This window comes from Pseudophryne corroboree, chromosome 2 (genome assembly GCF_028390025.1).
Source record: "Pseudophryne corroboree isolate aPseCor3 chromosome 2, aPseCor3.hap2, whole genome shotgun sequence".
NCBI lineage: Eukaryota > Metazoa > Chordata > Amphibia > Anura > Myobatrachidae > Pseudophryne > Pseudophryne corroboree.
Window position 1 is genome coordinate 58,865,468 of NC_086445.1, and position 18,708 is coordinate 58,884,175.

Consider the following 18,708-nt stretch of genomic DNA (forward strand, 5'->3'; position numbering starts at 1 on the left):
GCTACCCTCAAGAAACCAGCCTTCAGACATACTACAACATCGCAGTATGCTACAGTATAGAGCCTTTCAGCCAATTCCCAGACCAAAAATACTATAGTTCTGAAAAATGTTCTTAACTGAAAACAGACTGCCCTCGCTGATCATAATAAAGCTTGAAATGACTGAAGCTGGATTTTCAATCTAAACGCGACACAGAATATCGCTTGGTGTAATTCGTTGCTGGAACGTAAGGCAAAATCAAAGAGGAATAAAGTTCAGCTGCTACTGTAACTGCACAATGGAATACTAATCAGTAACCTCAATCCTCGGTGGATCTGCAGGCTATCCACCGTAGCATGGAAGTCAGCCGGATCTCCACTTGTGGCTAAGTGGGTGTTCGGAGGTAAGCCTGCGGCGTTCCAGACAGATCTCTTGCACCCAGGATAGGACTTCTGCAAATGTGCGCTGATGGCGGCTGCCCTCACAGTCGGATGTGGAAGGGAGGTGCAGCCACATTGTGACTCTGAATACAGGTGGAAATCCCCAGCTATTTTCAAGTACATTATGCCTCCGCGGATCCACCCCCTTTTTGTATGACACATCATTGTAGCCCCGACTCTGCTTTACCAAGCAGGGAATTGCAGGTCTGTATAGAGGGGGTGTGGCCATGATGATGCAATCATAGCGGTACCTCCATGCACCGATCGCCTGGCTGCTCACTCTCCTGGACCCTCCCCAAAGACCCCTGTTGAGAAGTCACCAAGTATGCCTTATTTTTATCACCAATGTGCTCTCCATAAGTCCTCCCATTTGCCAGAACTTCTCATTCTGTGTTCAGCAAGCTGGCGTTTTTTTCTCGGCACTGCGCTATGACATCATAGCCTAGCACTGCACTCCCAGTCCATCTCCAACATAGAGGAGCAGCAGTCGGTAGCTTCACCGGGAATAATGCTCCTGACGGCGGCCCAGAGCCGGCCCTAACCAATATGATGCCCTAGGCAAGATTTTGGGTGGTGCCCCCTAGCACCACCGCCAGTTCCGCCTCTGACCCTGCACCCCTTTCACAGCACTATATCCACAACACCCTCACCTATAGCAGTCCTTTTTTTTTTTTTTTTCTACCCCCTGTAATTTAAATAAGAACAGTTCGCAAATTCGGCGCACAGCCCAAAAAGGTATGTGTTTTTGCTGGCAAGGGGCATGGCCACACAATAGTACCCCCAATTCAAATTATGTCTAACAGTAGTGCAACTTTGGGGGTCATTCCGAGTTGTTCGCTCGCAAGCGGATTTTAGCAGATTTGCTCATGCTAAGCCGCCGCCTACTGGGAGTGAATCTTAGCATCTTAAAATTGCGAACGATGTATTCGCAATATTGCGATTACATACCTCGTAGCAGTTTCTGAGTAGCTCCAGACTTACTCGGCATCTGCGATCATTTCAGTGCTTGTCGTTCCTGGTTTGACGTCACAAACACACCCAGCGTTCGCCCAGACACTCCCCCGTTTCTCCGGCCACTCCTGCATTTTTTCCGGAAACAGTAGCGTTTTTTCCCACACGCCCATAAAACGGCCTGTTTCCGCCCAGTAACACCCATTTCCTGTCAATCACATTACGATCGCCAGAACGATGAAAATGCCGTGAGTAAAATTCCTAAGTGCATAGCAAATTTACTTGGCGCAGTCGCAGTGCGGACATTGCGCATGCGCATTAAGCGGAAAATCGCTGCGATGCGAAGATTTTTACCGAGCGAACAACTCGGAATGACCCCCTTTATTCAGTATTTATCATACGATGGTGTCCCTTATTCACATTACATCACACAGTAGTACCACTTTACCTTATATACGTTACGCCTCACAGTAGTGCCCCTTATTCACATAACATCATTCTGAATTGCTCCTTATTCACATTACACCACACCATATTGCTCTTTATTCTCATTACACCACACCATATTGCTCCTTATTCACATTACACCACACCATATTGCTCTTTATTCACATTAGACCACACAGTAGTGCCCTTTCTATACGTTATGCCACACAGTAGAGCACCTTATACACATAATGCCACACATTGGTAATGCATTTATACACATAATACCACACAGTAATGCCCCTTACACATATGACACACATTATTATCCTTATAAACATAATGCGCCTTACACATTATGCCAACCCTTATTAATGCCCTTAGACACATAATGTCCCTTACACATATGCCGCACATTATTAATGCCCTTATACACATAATGTCCATTACACATATGCCTCACATTATTAGTGCCCTTATACACATGACACACATAGTGCTCCTTACACGTTACACATTATTAATGCCCTTATACACATAATGACACATATAGTGCCCTTTACACATTTGCTGCACATTATTAGTGCATTTATACACATGAAACACATAATGCCCTTACACATATGCTGAACACTATTGTACAACCACCCCACTCACACACACCCAGCACTCACACAGCCGCTAACACTCTGACCTCTGCCTCTGCTTGGATACAGATGTGTCCTCATAAATCTTGCCTCCACGTGCCATGCAGCAGGAGATGCCTGGCGTGAGTCAACTGGCAGCTCTGCTAACGTCGGGTGCCTATTTTTGATGAAAATGCATGTTATTTGTATTGCTATGTGGCTAGGATACACAAGCAGCTTCTGCTGATTAAAATAATATGCTGCATGCCTATATACTGTGTGTGACTGTGGCTGTATCTGCATACGAAATGCTACACACAGAATATAGGCATGCTGTATATCATTTTAATCAGAAGAAGCTGATTGTGCCCCTAGGCATACAAGATGCCCTAGGCAATTGCCTAGTTTGCCTATGCCTAGGGCCGACTCTGCGGCGGCCTCTAAACATCAGTGTCCTGTGCTCAGGGTCGGATCTAGACTTTGAGGCGCCCTGGGCAAAAAAATAGGGGTGTGGCTTCATGGAGAAGGGGCGTGGTCAGTTATTCCCCCTGTACAATTGTGCCCCCAGGAGAGTTGTGCCGTGCCCCCAGTACTGTGCCCCCTGTAGAGTTGTGCCCCCTATTTGCGCCACTTAAAAAAAAAAAATTAAATTAATACTCCCCATCCTGCTTCCCGACCGCTGCTGCCCTCCGTCTCCGGCCGCCGGTGCCACTCCTCTGATCTATGGGAGAAGACGTCATGACATCTCTCCCATAGCACCGCATAGACACTAGAGGTCAATTATGACCCCTAGTGTCTATGTGCCGCTCCCACAATGCAGTGCGGTGCGCGATTACTTCATCGCGCACCGCACAGCATCTATCGAACATCAGGGGGCACCAGTAGCGGATCTTGCCACGGCGGCGGCACCCTCCTGACGGCGGCGGCGCCCTCCGGAAGGTGGCACCCCAGGCAAAAATCCTGCGTGCCTGTAGCAAGATCCGCTACTGCCTGCGCTCTCTGATTGGGCAAGGTGTGGTGAAAATAAAGGCACGGCCTAGACTCGCCTAGTGGTTGCCCCAGACCTGTCTGGACAACATACAAAGGGAGGCCACTTGAGTATGTATAAATGCAGCCTAGAGCTGTCAGAGCATGTTGGGACTTGTAGTTCCACTACAGATGGAGAGCCATAGCACGAGCAAGTGTTTCATAGTTCTTTTAGTTGGAAGAGGAATTGCCAATAAGTACAAGAAAAACAACTGTTGATGTGAAGTCCGGCATGTATTATGCATGCAGTCCTTACACACTGCAGCCAGACAGCCATGAAATTCCGATGGTGCTCTTCATGTTTGTGTATTTGTGTTTTGCTTACTCTCTCTGTTGCCAGAGTTACTGGTGTCTCGGTAATGAGAAGTGGCACGGCTCTCATCCAGACGGGCTGCGGCGATGACTGGCTCAATGCTCATTGTCCTATTCAATAAATCTGCCCACAGTCTTCTCTGCAGGCAAGGGTACATCACGTATTTTGGTTTTAAGGGGGGAAAAAAACTCATTTGAATATTTTGAGCTTTTAACGAGCTTAATTTGTCAAGAAAAATTCATCTCACAAATGAAAAGGCTGCAGGTTGTGCAAACTAGCAGTGACATACATAGAGGTTAAATTATTATTTTTAATTATGTCAAATGCTTGATTCCAACTAACGTTTGCAAATGTCAGCCTGCCTATTACACAGTAATTCATTTGTATATGCAATACTACCAGCAAGCTCCAGTATGGACATGGGTACTGGGGGGGCATGGCCACTAGGGGGTCGTGACTATGTACAGTCCTGATGGGCATAACCTGGACATTATTTTATCTATACCCCTTACAGACTGCCTCAATAACCCGGTTAGCCTGATAGGGTCCAGTAGAAGTAACCAGTGGTCATGTGACTCGGCAATCCATCCCGGGTAGCAACCAGGGTTGGACTCGGGACCGACCAGGGTCACAGTGCAACAGGGCCGCCATCAAGGAGGGACAGCCGGAACATTAGTTCCGGGCCAGCATCGTGAGGGAACCCGAGCGGCAGGACTGTCAATTTATCGGAACCACCGGCAGATGGAGGGACAGAGCCAGCAGCAGACGGAGAGACAGACCCTGCGGCACCGCGGCGGTATTTTGAATTCAATGCCGGCCGTGAGCCATCGGAGCTTGTGGACCAGCAGCAAATCAGGAGCTTCCAGGTCACATGTCCAGTGTGAACAGTAAGACCCGGGTCATGTTGACCCTGGTTGTGCTGAATACAACCGGATTGGCTGCCTGCAGTAACGCTTGAAGAAGACCCGGGCCCGGTGTGAATGGCTAGACCTGGGAATAACCCTGGTCCAGCCGCCGGTGTGAAAGAGTTCTGAGCCGGGTCGCATCCATGTTGTACCCGTATTCAAAATCCCAGGTCGGACCCGGGATTTTGATCTGAAAGGGGTGTTTTTAAGCTCCAAAATATTAAGGGAATAATGAAATAAAAACATATTCGCACAATGGCTAAGAAACTAAAATAAACGGAGAGTAACTATGGAGGTGATTCAGATCTGATCGCTGGCATGCGTTTTTTGCTGCCCTGCATTCATATAGTCGCCGCCTCTAAGAGGAGTGTATATTCGCCGTGCAAGTGTGAGATCGCATTTGTACACTGAGCTACAAAATTCACTTTGTGCAGTCTCTGCGCAGCCCAGGACTTACTCCTACAGTGCTATCACATCAGGCTGATCGGGGTCGGGGCTGACGTCAGACACCCTCCCGAAAACGCTTGGGCACGCCTGCGTTTTTCCAGACACTCCCTATAAACGGTCAGTTACCACCCACAAACGGCCTCTTCTTGTCAATCACTTTGCGAACGCCCGTGCAAATGGATTTTTCGCACCATCCTGTCGCTGACCGGTGACGCCCTTTGCTGCTGTCCAATGTGCGTGCGCATTGCGGTGCATACGCATGCGCAGTTAGGATCTGATCGCCCACTGCATGAAAACGCACATCAGCGATCAGATCTGAATCACCCCCCTATATCTCTGCCAGTATGTATCTAGCGTTCCTCAGACCTTGCAGAATATAATTGCAGCTGCTGATGGGGAGAGTGGGAGTAAAGGAAGAGCTGATATGTAAACACTGATTACGCTAAAGGGAAAGGGAGACGGCTTTGAAGAAATGAGAGTTCAGGGACCATGTGAATAAATTAATGGCTGAAGAGTGTTTGATGGGGTAGAAGTGAGTCAGTAATGGGGGAGCTGGGCTGGATGCAAATATCCATCTGACTCAGACAGTGATACGCAAACGTGCAAATTCGCATCTGCGCAGTGCTATATGCTAAAGCTCGCTACTCGCATCTGTACATAGAGCTCTATGTGACTCAGAATCAGCCCTATAGGTAAGACAGGATTTACGGATGGACTTAGAGGCAATGCACAGCACAGTTTATATGAAGTCAATGAAGGGACAGACAAGGACAGAAGATGAAGAAAGATAGGACATGTGAAGTCTTGCAGCAGCAACATCCATGACTAATTGTGGGGGGAGCATGACTGCAATGCTTTAGGGAGGATATATGCACAGTTTTATTACAGAACAGAGAGCATTTGTGGGAGGTAACCAGGGCCGGATTAAAGTTTGTGTGGGCCCCAGGACAACTAATTTGTTGGGGTCCCTACCCATAAAATTACAGTATGTCACACAATGCCCCCAGTATTATTATGCACTAGAGTCCCCCCTCTAATTAATTTCTCCCCCCATATCTGTCAGGGGCTGGCTGGCAACTTTTAGCCTGGGGGGCAAGTCCAGAGCACTGGCCCATATGTAATGGCGCCATCTTAAATGGAGGTGTTTTTTGTGTTTTAAAAATATTTATTAATAAAAAAATTTTAGGCCTGGTGTAAGTTATCCCAAAGATACTTTATTATAAATTTGTCAGTGCGGCCGCGGTGTGTAGTGCAGGGGCGGCCAACCAGTCAGTGGCAAAGAGCCAGAAAAGATCTGTAGTCAAGGGTAAGAACCATATCACGCGCGTGCCAAAGGCGTGCATGCAAAAATGGGGGCATGTCATAGTTGTCACAAAGCCGCACTCCATTTTTATGCGCACACCTTTTGGTTTGACGTTTGTAGGAGTATGACCTTGTGTTATAACCCCATTTTTAGTCATGTTGTTCAGTGCCACATACAAATAAAGCCCCTCTACAGTGCCACATACTGTACATATAAAAACACCAAAAAATGGGTGCCTCCACAGTGCCAGATACATATATTCCTCCACAGTGCCAGATACATATATTCCTCCACAGTGCCAGATACATATATGTCCCCACAGTGCCGGATACATATATGTCCCCACAGTGCCAGATACATATATGCCCCCACAGTGCCAGATACATATATGTCCTCACAGTGCCAGATACATATATGCCTCCACAGTGCCAGATACATATATGTGCCCACAGTGCCAGATACATATATTCCTCCACAGTGCCAGATACATATATTCATCCACAGCGCCAGATACATATATACCCCCACAGTGCCAGATACATATATGTCCCCACAGTGCCAGATACATATATGTCTCCATGGTGTCAGATACATATATGTCCTCACAGTGCCAGATACATATATGCCCCCACAGTGCCAGATACATATATGTCCCCATAGTGCCAGATATGCCCCCAGTGCCACATACACATCTCCCAAGTGCCAGATACATATATGTCACCACAGTGCCAGATACATATATTCCTCCACAGTGCCAGATACATATATGCCTCCACAGTGCCAGATACATATATGTCCCCACAGTGCCAGATACAGATATGTCCCCACAGTGCCAGATACATATATGTCCCCACAGTGCCAGATACATATATTCCTCCACAGTGCCATATACATATATTCCTCCACAGTGCCAGATACATATATGTCCCCACAGTGCCAGATACATATATTCCTCCACAGTGCCAGATACATATATTCATCCACAGCGCCAGATACATATATACCCCCACAGTGCCAGATACATATATGTCCCACAGTGCCAGATACATATATGTCTCCATGGTGTCAGATACATATATGTCCTCACAGTGCCAGATACATATATGCCCCCACAGTGCCAGATACATATATGTCCCCATAGTGCCAGATATGCCCCCAGTGCCACATACACATCTCCCAAGTGCCAGATACATATATGTCACCACAGTGCCAGATACATATATTCCTCCACAGTGCCAGATACATATATTCCTCCACAGTGCCAGATACATATATGCCCCCACAGTGCCAGATACACATATGTCCCCACAGTGCCAGATACATATATTCCTCCACAGTGCCAGATACATATATTCATCCACAGCGCCAGATACATATATACCCCCACAGTGCCAGATACATATATGTCCCCACAGTGCCAGATACATATATGTCTCCATGGTGTCAGATACATATATGTCCTCACAGTGCCAGATACATATATGCCCCCACAGTGCCAGATACATATATGTCCCCATAGTGCCAGATATGCCCCCAGTGCCACATACACATCTCCCAAGTGCCAGATACATATATGTCACCACAGTGCCAGATACATATATTCCTCCACAGTGCCAGATACATATATTCCTCCACAGTGCCAGATACATATATTCCTCCACAGTGCCAGATACATATATGCCCCCACAGTGCCAGATACATATATGTCCCCACAGTGCCAGATACATATATTCCTCCACAGTGCCAGATACATATATTCCTCCACAGCGCCAGATACATATATGCCCCACAGTGCCAGATACATATATGTCCCCACAGTGCCAGATACATATATGTCTCCATAGTGTCAGATACATACAGTATATGTCCCCACAGTGCCAGAGACATATATTCCTCCACAGTGCCAGATACATATATTCCTCCACAGTGCCAGATACATATATGCCCCCATAGTGTCAGATATGCCCCCAGTGTAAGATACACATGTCCCCCCAATGCCAGATATGCCCCCAGTGCCAGATACACATGTCCCCCCAGTGCCAGATATGCCCCCAGTGCCAGATACACGTCCCCCCCCAGTGACAGATATGCCCCCACTGCTAGCTACACGTCTCCCCAGTGCCAAATATGCCCCCAGCGCCAGATACACGTCCCCCCCAGTGCCAGATACACATGTCCCCCAGTGCCAGATATGCCCCCAGTGCCAAATATGCCCCCACTGTCAGCTACATGTCTCCTCAGTGCCAGATATGCCCCCACTGGCACCGGGCACTGCAGACTAGGGCAGTGGGAGGCGCAGCGGGAGCTTATGAGCTGCATGCAGAGATAGAAAGAGTCGCGGGTTGTCCAGCGCTGGTGTAGTGGAAGGTGGCGGCCAGCTCGTGACCCTTGGCAGTAGCGTGGCCCAGGGGGCACATGGCACCCTGCCCCCCGCGCCAGCCCGCCTCTGAATTATCTGTATAGTTGTACTCACTCACCTCTGCTGATTGGGGTGGGCTGGGCTCGGCTCTGTCCCCCTGACATTCCTCCATGTCAGGCAGCTGTTCTCCAGTGTCCTGCTCTTCGTTACCTTTAAGGGGTTGAGGCGTCATGACTTCCTATGTCCCAGGGTCAATAAGGCGGCGCTGTCACCGCCAGAGGAGGGAAGCCAACCGGGAGAAGACTAGCAGCCTGAGGGACAATCAGGTGCCTTGCCAGCTGCTGGCGCTCTGTATAGACTATGCATGACCCGCTGACCCCTTAATAATCTGGTCCCGGAGGTAAAGGGGGGAGGGGGGCTACATAAATGCGGGCATGTAGTGATCATTTTGTGGGTATGTTGCAGCCCTGGAGGCTTAGTTGTGACTGACATCCTCAGCAGCCATAGGCTGCTTAGAGTTCCAGTGGTGTGACCGACATGCGTCTGATGTGCATCTTTGTATGCAAGCAGCGGATCTGAGAGGCCTGCAATGGTCGTCTCTGTACACAAGACAGCGGCTGCAGTATTCGCTGCGTACAAAGATGCAGTGGGATTTACGCCCGATTCTAAAACAAGCCCATTGTCTGATTACAGTGTTATGCAGCGCCAAAGTTTCCATTCTTTATTATCCAGGACCAGGACACAGGAAGACAAAGATGGCTTGTCCAAGACCACAGAGAAGACTATGAGTCATAGTAACTACTGCCCCCGCAGCCCTCGCGGTGGCTTGGGGGCGAGGGGCTGCGGGGGCGCCACTGATTTACAGCAGACTGACATGCGGACGAGCGTCCGCATGTCAGTCTGCAGTCTCCTTCCCTCCGCAGCTTTTTGGAGGGACACAGAGGGCACAGCGCGCCTCCCTGTGTCCCTCCTGCTGCATCATCTCCGGCGGCCGCGGGTCTAATAGGGGAAAGTGCCGTCCGTGAGCTCTAATTGGCTCACGAACCGGCACTTCCCCCTATTAGACCCGCGGCCGCCGGAGATGATGCAGCAGGAGGGACACAGGAGAGGTGAGCTGTGCCCTCCGTGTCCCTCCAAAAAGCGGGGGGGGGGGGGGGGATCTGGCACTGGGGGGAATATCTGGCACTGGGGCATATATGGCACTGGGGGGAATATCTGGCACTGGGGCATATATGGCACTGGGGGGGAATATCTGGCACTGGGGGGAATATCTGGCACTGGGGCATATATGGCACTGGGGGGAATATCTGGCACTGGGGCATATATGGCACTGGGGGGGAATATCTGGCACTGGGGGGAATATCTGGCACTGGGGGGAATATCTGGCACTGGGGCATATATGGCACTGGGGGGGGGAATATCTGGCACTGGGGGCATATATGGCACTGGGGGCATATATGGCACGGGGGGAATATCTGGCACTGGGGGGGAATATCTGGCACTGGGGGCATATATGGCACGGGGGGAATATCTGGCACTGGGGGCATATATGTCACTGGGCATATATGGCACTGGGGGGGAATATCTGGCACTGGGGGCATATATGGCACTGGGGGGAATATATGGCACTGGGGGCATATCTGGCACTGGGGGCATATGTGGCACTGGGGGGGGAATATCTGGCACTGGGGGCATATGTGGCACTGGGGGGGTATATGTGTACCTGGCACATGGGGGGGGGGCTATATTTGGCACTGGGGCATGTGAGTACCTGAATATCTGGCACTGGGGACATATGTGGCACTGGGAGCACAGCCCTAGCAACAAGGACTACCTCCTAGCAACGAGCATGACACCCAGTGCATGAAACACCTGGCAACGAGCATGACACCCAGTGCATGAAACACCTGGCAACGAGCATGACACCCAGTGCATGAAACCCCTGGCAACGAGCATGACACCCTGAGCATGAAAACCCCTGGCACCGTGCATGGAACCAAGAGCATGAAACCCCTGGCAACGAGCATGACACCCAGTGCATGAAACCCCTGACAACGAGCAGGTAATTGAAAAGTAATTAGAAGCCTTACTGTAGGACTTAATGTGTAATGGGCATTACGGTGTGTGGCATAACGTATCACGGACATTGCGGTGTGTGTCATAATGTGTCACAGGCATTACGGTGTATGGTATACTATATAATTGTGATATGTGGTATAATGTCTCAGGGTTATTGCAGTGTGTGGCATAATGTATCACGGACATTGCGGTGTGTGTCATAATGTGTCACAGACATTGTATGTGCTATAATGTATCAGGGGCATTGCAGTGTGTAGCATAATGTATAACGGGCATTGCGATTCCTGTCATAATGTGTCACAGGCATTACGGTGTGTGGCATAATGTGTCACAGGCATTACGTTGTGTGGCATAATGTGTCGGGGGCATTACAGTGTGTGCATATTGTGTCATGTGCATTATTGTGTGCGGCATAATGTCTAAGGGCCATTGCAGTTTTTGTGAAAAACTGCTCCAAACCCTTTAATTGACATTTTTTTTAGTAACCCACATCACATTTCCCATACTTATAATGGGAAATGCGATATGGCCAAATTTACAAAAAATAAAAAAACTCTACAGTGTGCCCTGTGATAATAACACCAGCTCAGATCCCCGGCAGAAAAAGCTGTGCGGGGACCGGGCTCCGGTGATCAGCTATGTGTGTCCGATGGACGCACAAGCTGATCACCTTATAAATATAAAAATAAAAGTAAATAAAAAACAACAACAAAAACATACTTACCTGTCCCAGGAGCCTGTGATCAGTGCCCCAGTGAGCGCTGCCGGGCACCGGGTCCTCTATGTGCTGCGCTGTGACCCCTGTGCAGTAAAGTGATGCTGCAAAGTGGCAGCTCACTTTACAGCACCGGGGTCACAGTACAGAAGCAGGAAGAGGCGCCCGGCAGCCTCTTGGAGCAGCGGACACCGGCTCCTGGGACTGGTAAGTATAATTCTGGGGGGGGGGGGCTCTTTACGGCATTGGGGTAGTCGCGACAGGGGGGATCCCGGCGGCGGCGGTAGTGACGGGTGGCGTCACACGCGCAGCAGGACAACGGGGTATTTTTTTTTACAAAAAATACCCCGATGATGCTGCGGAGAGGCATCGCAGGGACAGAGCTTTCTCTCAAGCTCTGTCCCTGCATGCGATAATTGATACCTCCATGTGATGTACTCAATCATCTGCGAGTTTGTCCGATATTATCACCTGTCATCCGCATCATAAGATGTGGATGGTGATAAAAAAGCCCCTATATCCGTGCTGCACAGGAAGTGCTTTTAACCACTTAAGGATGGGGTTGGGGATTGCAAAACCACCTCTACATCTCTAAATTCCTGTCCTACAGACTTAATTTTAAATAACCTAAATTGACAGTGACAGGTGCCGGACACAGGAGCCCTGACAGTGCATCGGGTGAAAATTGCAAGCGGCATCAAAAGCGGAACATCACAAGAATTAGAGTTTTCAATCAATCATCCGTCATTTGCATTAAATGACGCAAAGCTTCCTGGAGAGAGATTATTCTTCCACGTCTACCGATAATTACCACCTTTCCTTCCCTAGTGGTGTGTGTGAAGGTTGAATCTCCTCACACTAAAAAAACAATATTTACCTTCTTGCTGTAAATAATAAATGAGGTAGTTATAATAATCCCATAGGAATTGGGGGGGGGATCTGTATGGCCTTAGCTGTGTCTCGGCTGATGGCGTTTGTCAGAGACATAATTTTGTTTGTCTCTTCCAAGGTAGTTCCTTACGTAACGGCTCTTTAGTTTAATATTTCAGCTGTTCCTTCCTTAGTCTTGCTTTTTATTTCACGCCTTGTTAAAATGTGACCCGCAAGATGTGTCCAAAATGTCACAAGGCATAAAATCACTGACATTCAGGGACCATCGTGCAGGTCTCACGGCTGCTAGAGGAGACACAGAACTTTCCATTCATGCTGCAACATCCTCCCAAGACACTTTATACAGAACCACCACTGACTATGAAAATACAACATTCAGGCTAGGAGAAGAAAGGGCTGAATCAGAAGTGCACGCAGACAGCACACAAGGCTGATGTTCCTGTAGCTGAGCGATTATTTGCAACTGGGCATGTGTAGAAGGCTGGAGCAAGTGTCAAGGGTGTGCCAAGTATCACCGACGGTGTTACAGCATGGTGCACATTCAGGTGCAAGCTAGTACACAACTAACATTCGCATTTCATCCAGCAACTGGCGCAAGAGCAGATGCAGCACTTCTGAATCGGACCAAAGTGTTATCTAAGGTGTGAAAAGGAACAAGTAGTTTCATTATTTCTTCAGCAGGTAGACAGCAGAACGACAGTACCAGGCAGCAGCATTCAGTTCACAGCTTAGTATTACACAGGCTTCAAACAAGTTGGTATAACAATCCAGATGGCTTCTAACGTAACCCCACACCCCCAGTCCTATCATCTGGGTGACTGGTTCGCCGTCAGAAGCATTGACCTACTGCACAAACACATTTTTAAAGGCAGCAGACAAGTGCTAATAATTAGCTCAGCTGTAGCTTACAACAGACTCAGCCAAAACCTGGACTGGGTTCCATCAGACCTGCTGCTGCTTCAACTCTGTAAAAACCTGCCGTTCCACATTAAACCTCATGTGGAATCCTGCTGTCCCTGCCACAAAGGCTACCCACAAGCAAGCCAATCTAACACTTGAGGGCTGATTCTGAGTAGCATGCAATCCCAAATCATTTTATACAGTAAATCGGTAATGTCAAAACTTTAATGGGTACTAGAAATTCAAGGGGTTTGGTCATAAAGCTGTGACTTTTGGCCACATTAAAAAAACAAAAATGTATATCTCTAAACCTATTTTAGTTGGTGACTGCTAGTGGAATTTGGGAAACTGCTAGCGACATAATTTAATGGAGATCCAATAAACCTTATTAGAAACAGTACATCAGAATTAACATTTAGCAAAAGGTAAACAGCTCCAGGGTGTTATTAGAATCACTCAGAATACTGTTTAGCTCTGGCACGTCATGCAGCTAAGCGATTATTAGCAACGGCGCGCGCTCGTGAAAATGCAGAGTGTAGGCGCACAGGAAAAGTGATGGACGTTGCGGAGTGGTGGTTAGTAGTGCACGCACACATGGGCAGTCAGTGGGTGTATGGGAGTGCCGCAGATGTGTCAGCGCAGGTGGCTGCATTCACAGACGCACAGCCGCAAGCATGGATATCCTGCACCTGATCTAGGGATTGGTGCCAATGATGGTTGATGGGCGACCGCCAATACACACTGCTACGTGTGTTTTTACAGGTGCCACGGGGCACCATCTCTGCCCCGTGGCACCTGTAATTGGCTTCCAGTCACCCTGCAAGCCAATTACAGGTGCCACGGGGGCCGAGATGGTGCCACCCCCTCGGTTTTGCGTCCTGGGTGGCAGCAGAGCTTGCACTCCCCTGGTTACGGCCTTGTTGGCGCTCATCCAATGGGGTCAGTTGCAATGGCTGTCACATGTCACTGAACAGTTTTGGTGCTAAGCCTGGTTTTGCACATTTTGACACTAGTATACCAGTAGTAACAGAAGATACTGGCATTGGTGAGCACACATGGAATTAGCCTTTACACATGCAATGCAATGGTACAAAAAAGTGATACCTAAATAATTACTGTACGTAGAGTTCAGCTGCAAAATAGAATCTTCCAAGTCAGCTTGGTGGCAAAAATGTTACCAGTGTTTTTACAGGCAGCAGTATAGGGCCTACTCACTAATAGATTTTACTAAACGATATGAACGTTCTCGTTCATTGATGAACGAGAACTCGTTCATATCGTGCAGTATGTAGGCACCAACGATTAACGATGTGCGGCCCCGCGCTTGTTCATCGTTGGTGCCCCGTCGCTTATGCATGCAGGCCAATATAGACGAGATTGTCCATATTAGCTTGCACTGCTATGGAGCCAGGTGACGGGGGGAGTGAAGAAACTTCACTCCCCCCGTCACCTCCCTCCCGCTGCCGGGTCGCCCATTGGCGTATCCGCCGTCGGGAAGCTCTGCGGCATATCGCCGAATATGTAGGGGGCATCAGTCAATCAAAGTGCCACAAAGGGGTATTATGTTTCGCCCTATGTAACAAAGGGGCAATAACATTGCTATTGCCTGCAGTAACCTCTGTCTTTAGCAAAATGTTCAGCAGACAGTAACTAAACCAGTACACACGTTCCACTACCGAATGTGTGCGGTCCCAAGATTTCCTGAGCCTGGGATAGGGCGTTTGAGACACCCCCCCCCCCCCCCCCATCTTTGGCATTATTAGTGCTCTCTGCCTAGGTGCGACAAAGTGCTTTTGCGCGCGACCTAGTAAAACCACAGCGGATCTCCCACTGGGAGACAATAAATCGAGAAATATGAAAATCGAGTTCCGTCCATTATCAGGACTGCAATCATCTTGATTTTTGTCTGAAGCTCTTCATTAAAAAAAGAAAAAAAAGAAAAACAATTTACAGCTCTTTTTTTTCTTTCATTTCAGATTTGCCCAGAAATGAAGTCTCTGCAGGTTCACTTAGCTCTACGGCAGAACATAAGCCAATGTCACTCAGTTAAAGTAAAAACCTACATCCCCGTCTAAAAATATCCGCCTACTGGGCGACATACGGCTCCTATTTACTGTACAAGTTGCTTAACTGTTGCAGACTAAAATAATGACAATGAACGTGTCTTGTTGTACAGCTGTATGTTTCTTATTGCTACATCACTTATTTCATCCATACGGACACAATCAATATTTCCCCATTTGAAATATTTATTTTTTGAATGCGAATCATTTTCAGTACGTCAGCAAGGCGACAGTTGGTCCAATGAAAAGCGCTCGCTCAGCGCTCGTCTGCGGTTTGCTTAGCGCTATCCCCTGGTACACTGTCTTATGACATCAGACAAGTATCGGAGGGTTCCGTCTGGCTCCGTGTGTTTAGCATCTTTCTGAGTTTTTACTTAAAAGGATGAGTCCTGGCATTCATTCGTGTATCTCTGTATAGTCACATGCCTCTAATGAAGACAGCTGCAGCTCTCGGTTTTTGGCTTGCTGTAGTTTAACATCTGACGGATGCCGGCCAAACTAGAATGTTTTTTTAAAGGGGCAATCACTTACAAGGCAAAACCATACCTTGTAAGTAAGTGATTGCACCTTTAAAAAATTTCAGCTAGCATCCCGCACGGCCGCCAAACTCGGTTGTCATTACATCCCACCCCTAGATGAGAGTGTCCTACTTCACCCTTTCCCATTTCCCTTCTGGAATATTAATGCTGCCGGGTAACCTGGGGTTCTCCAGCTGTTGTGAAACTACAAAGCCCAGTATGGCCTGTAATGCTTTTCAGGAGGGTTCACATCATCACACCTACTGGCACACCCACTTTCCACAACACGCCTCCGCAGGGGTGTTATGTTAATGGACTTTGCCATAAATTGCGTCCTTTCACTCCTCCATCTGCCCTAATTCACCAGTGGGAGGGAGGCATATTCTTCTGGAGTATTCCACAAACATGTGACAAGTCTCCTGGAATCTCCGGCAGAGTGGGCAAATAGAGACAGACAAAAAGGGGGAGATGTACTAAGCAGTGAAAAGTGTGGAGAAGTGAGCCAGTGAAGAAGTTGCCCATGGCAACCAATCAGCTGCACTGTATAATTTGATAGTATGCAAATTATAAATATTACGTCTATGCTGATTGGTTGCCATGGGCAACTTTTCCACTGTCTCACTTCTCCACTCTTTTCACTGCTTAGTACATCTTCCTCCAAAGGGGTCATTTTTCAAACCTGTCATTTTTCAAACCCAGCTTGGGACATGGCAGTTAGGAGCTGATTGGCTGGTACTTTATCTCCGTCCACTTTATCTCTATCCAATGCTTAGTAAATAGACGCCAGAATCTCTGAAGCCATAAGTACAGTCTTCCGAATACGCTAATGTACATAGGAGGTCATTTCGAGTTGATCGCTCGCTAGCTACTTTTTGCGGCGCTGCGATCAGATAGTCGCCGCCTATGGGGGAGTGTATTTTAGCTTTGCAAGTGTGTGATCGCATGTGCAGCCGAGTGGTACAAAAAAGTTTTGTGCAGTTTCTGAGTAGGTTTGAACTTACTCAGCCACTGTGATCACTTCAGCCTGTCCGGGCTCGGAACTGACGTCAGACACCCGCCCCACAAACGCTTGGACACGACTGCATTTTTCCAACCGCTCCCAGAAGACGGTCTCTTGACACCCGCAAACGCCCTCTTCCTGTCAATCTCCTTGCGATCGGCTGTGCGAATGGATTCTTCGTTAAATCCATTGGTCAGCAAGGATCCGCTTTGTACCCGTACGACGCGCCTGCGTATTGCGGTGCATACGCATGTGCAGTTTTGACCTGATTGCACCGCAGCGAAAAAACCTAGCGTGTGATCAGGTCGGAATGACCCCCATAGAGAACAGGCAGCATCTCATCGTCCCTATAAGTCTGGCTCAAATGGGCAAATGGCAAGAGAGACAAAAACACACTAATATCCTTTTCATGAGACAAAATACACACATGGAACAGATTTCATGAAGGCAGCGCCAAGTCTGCAGCCACCAGACCGCAGTTTGGGAATAACTGAACAGGAGAGTTATTAGCAAATGTAGGCGTCGGAAACACAACATGACATTTGTTCCGCATTTCACTTCACTGTCACCGAATTAGGCATCATTATCTACCATTATTAAAGGACAAGCTGCTTATTCTGGAAAGGGCATTTATCAGTAAGACTCTGCAGTTTAGTCACCTCCATCCCGAATGACAGGAGGTGAGTAAGTCACACAGCAGACTGCACACTTTCAAATTGCATTTCTAATGATTAGTAAGTGGAACATGACCTGGATTTCGGAGGATTTGAACCATTTCTGTGCAAACTACAGTACAGTAGTTTCAGCTTTCTGTGTACGGCAATACATTATGGCCCTCATTCCGAGTTGTTCGCTCGTAAGATTTTTTCGCAACGGAGCGATTAGTCGCAAACTGCGCATGCGCAACGTTTGCAGTGCGTCTGCGCCAAGTAAATTTGCAAAGAGTTTGTTTTTTTACTCACGGCCTAACAAAGAAATTTAATCGTTCTGGTGATCGGAGTGTGATTGACAGGAAGTGGGTGTTTCTGGACGGAAACTGGCCATTTTATGGGTGTATGCGAAAAAACGCTTGCGTTTCTGGGAAAAACGCGGGAGTGTCTGAAGAAACGGGGGAGTGTCTGGGTGAACGCTGGGTGTATTTGTGACGTCAAACCAGGAACGAAACTGACTGAACTGATCGCAGTGGCAGAGTAAGTCTCGAGCTACTCAGAAACTGCAAAGAAATTTCTTTTCGCAATTCTGCGAATCTTTCGTTCGCAATTCTGCTATGCTAAGATTCACTCCCAGTAGGCGGCGGCTTAGCGTGTGCAATGCTGCTAAAAGCAGCTTGCGAGCGAACAACTCGGAATGAGGGCCCATGTTGTGTCTCATATTGCTGTGTTTATAGCAATTATACTGTATGTATCATGCTAGCCGCAGGATGTAACCATGGGGTTATGTACTTAGCCTTGGGTAGAGAGAGATAAAATACCAGCCAATCAGCTACTAACTGCCATGTTACAGACTGTGTTTGAAAAATGACAGTTAGGAGCTGGTTGGCTGGTGCTTTGTCCCCGTCCACTTTGTTTCTCTCCAAAGATTAGTACATAGACCTCATATCTCTGCAGGTCTAGACATAATTTTTTCATGAAATGGCGCTAACAGGGCAGATTTTGTAGCAGTATACCTGATTAATAGTCTTCCCTTATGCAAACACCTTTAGAAATTTTTAGCGGTGCTGCTTAGCGCCAGCGGTGATGCTTTTGCACCCGCTGAGTAGCTCCCTGC

At 48.0% G+C, this 18,708-nt stretch overlaps 1 protein-coding gene and 1 long non-coding RNA gene across 2 annotated transcripts in view; one reads left to right on the top strand and one right to left on the bottom strand.

Annotated features, from left to right (window-relative positions):
- The window catches only part of LOC135050496 (uncharacterized), a 61,341-nt gene extending 45,824 nt beyond the window's left edge, over window positions 1-15,517 (top strand). Inside the window, exon 3 of the long non-coding RNA XR_010241631.1 lies at window positions 15,337-15,517. This is a non-coding gene — a long non-coding RNA (uncharacterized LOC135050496). The remainder of the gene's footprint in view (window positions 1-15,336) is intronic.
- DLG2 (discs large MAGUK scaffold protein 2) overlaps window positions 1-18,708 on the bottom strand; it is a 1,975,700-nt gene that overhangs the window by 414,317 nt on the left and 1,542,675 nt on the right. The gene's annotated exons all lie outside the window — the stretch shown is intronic.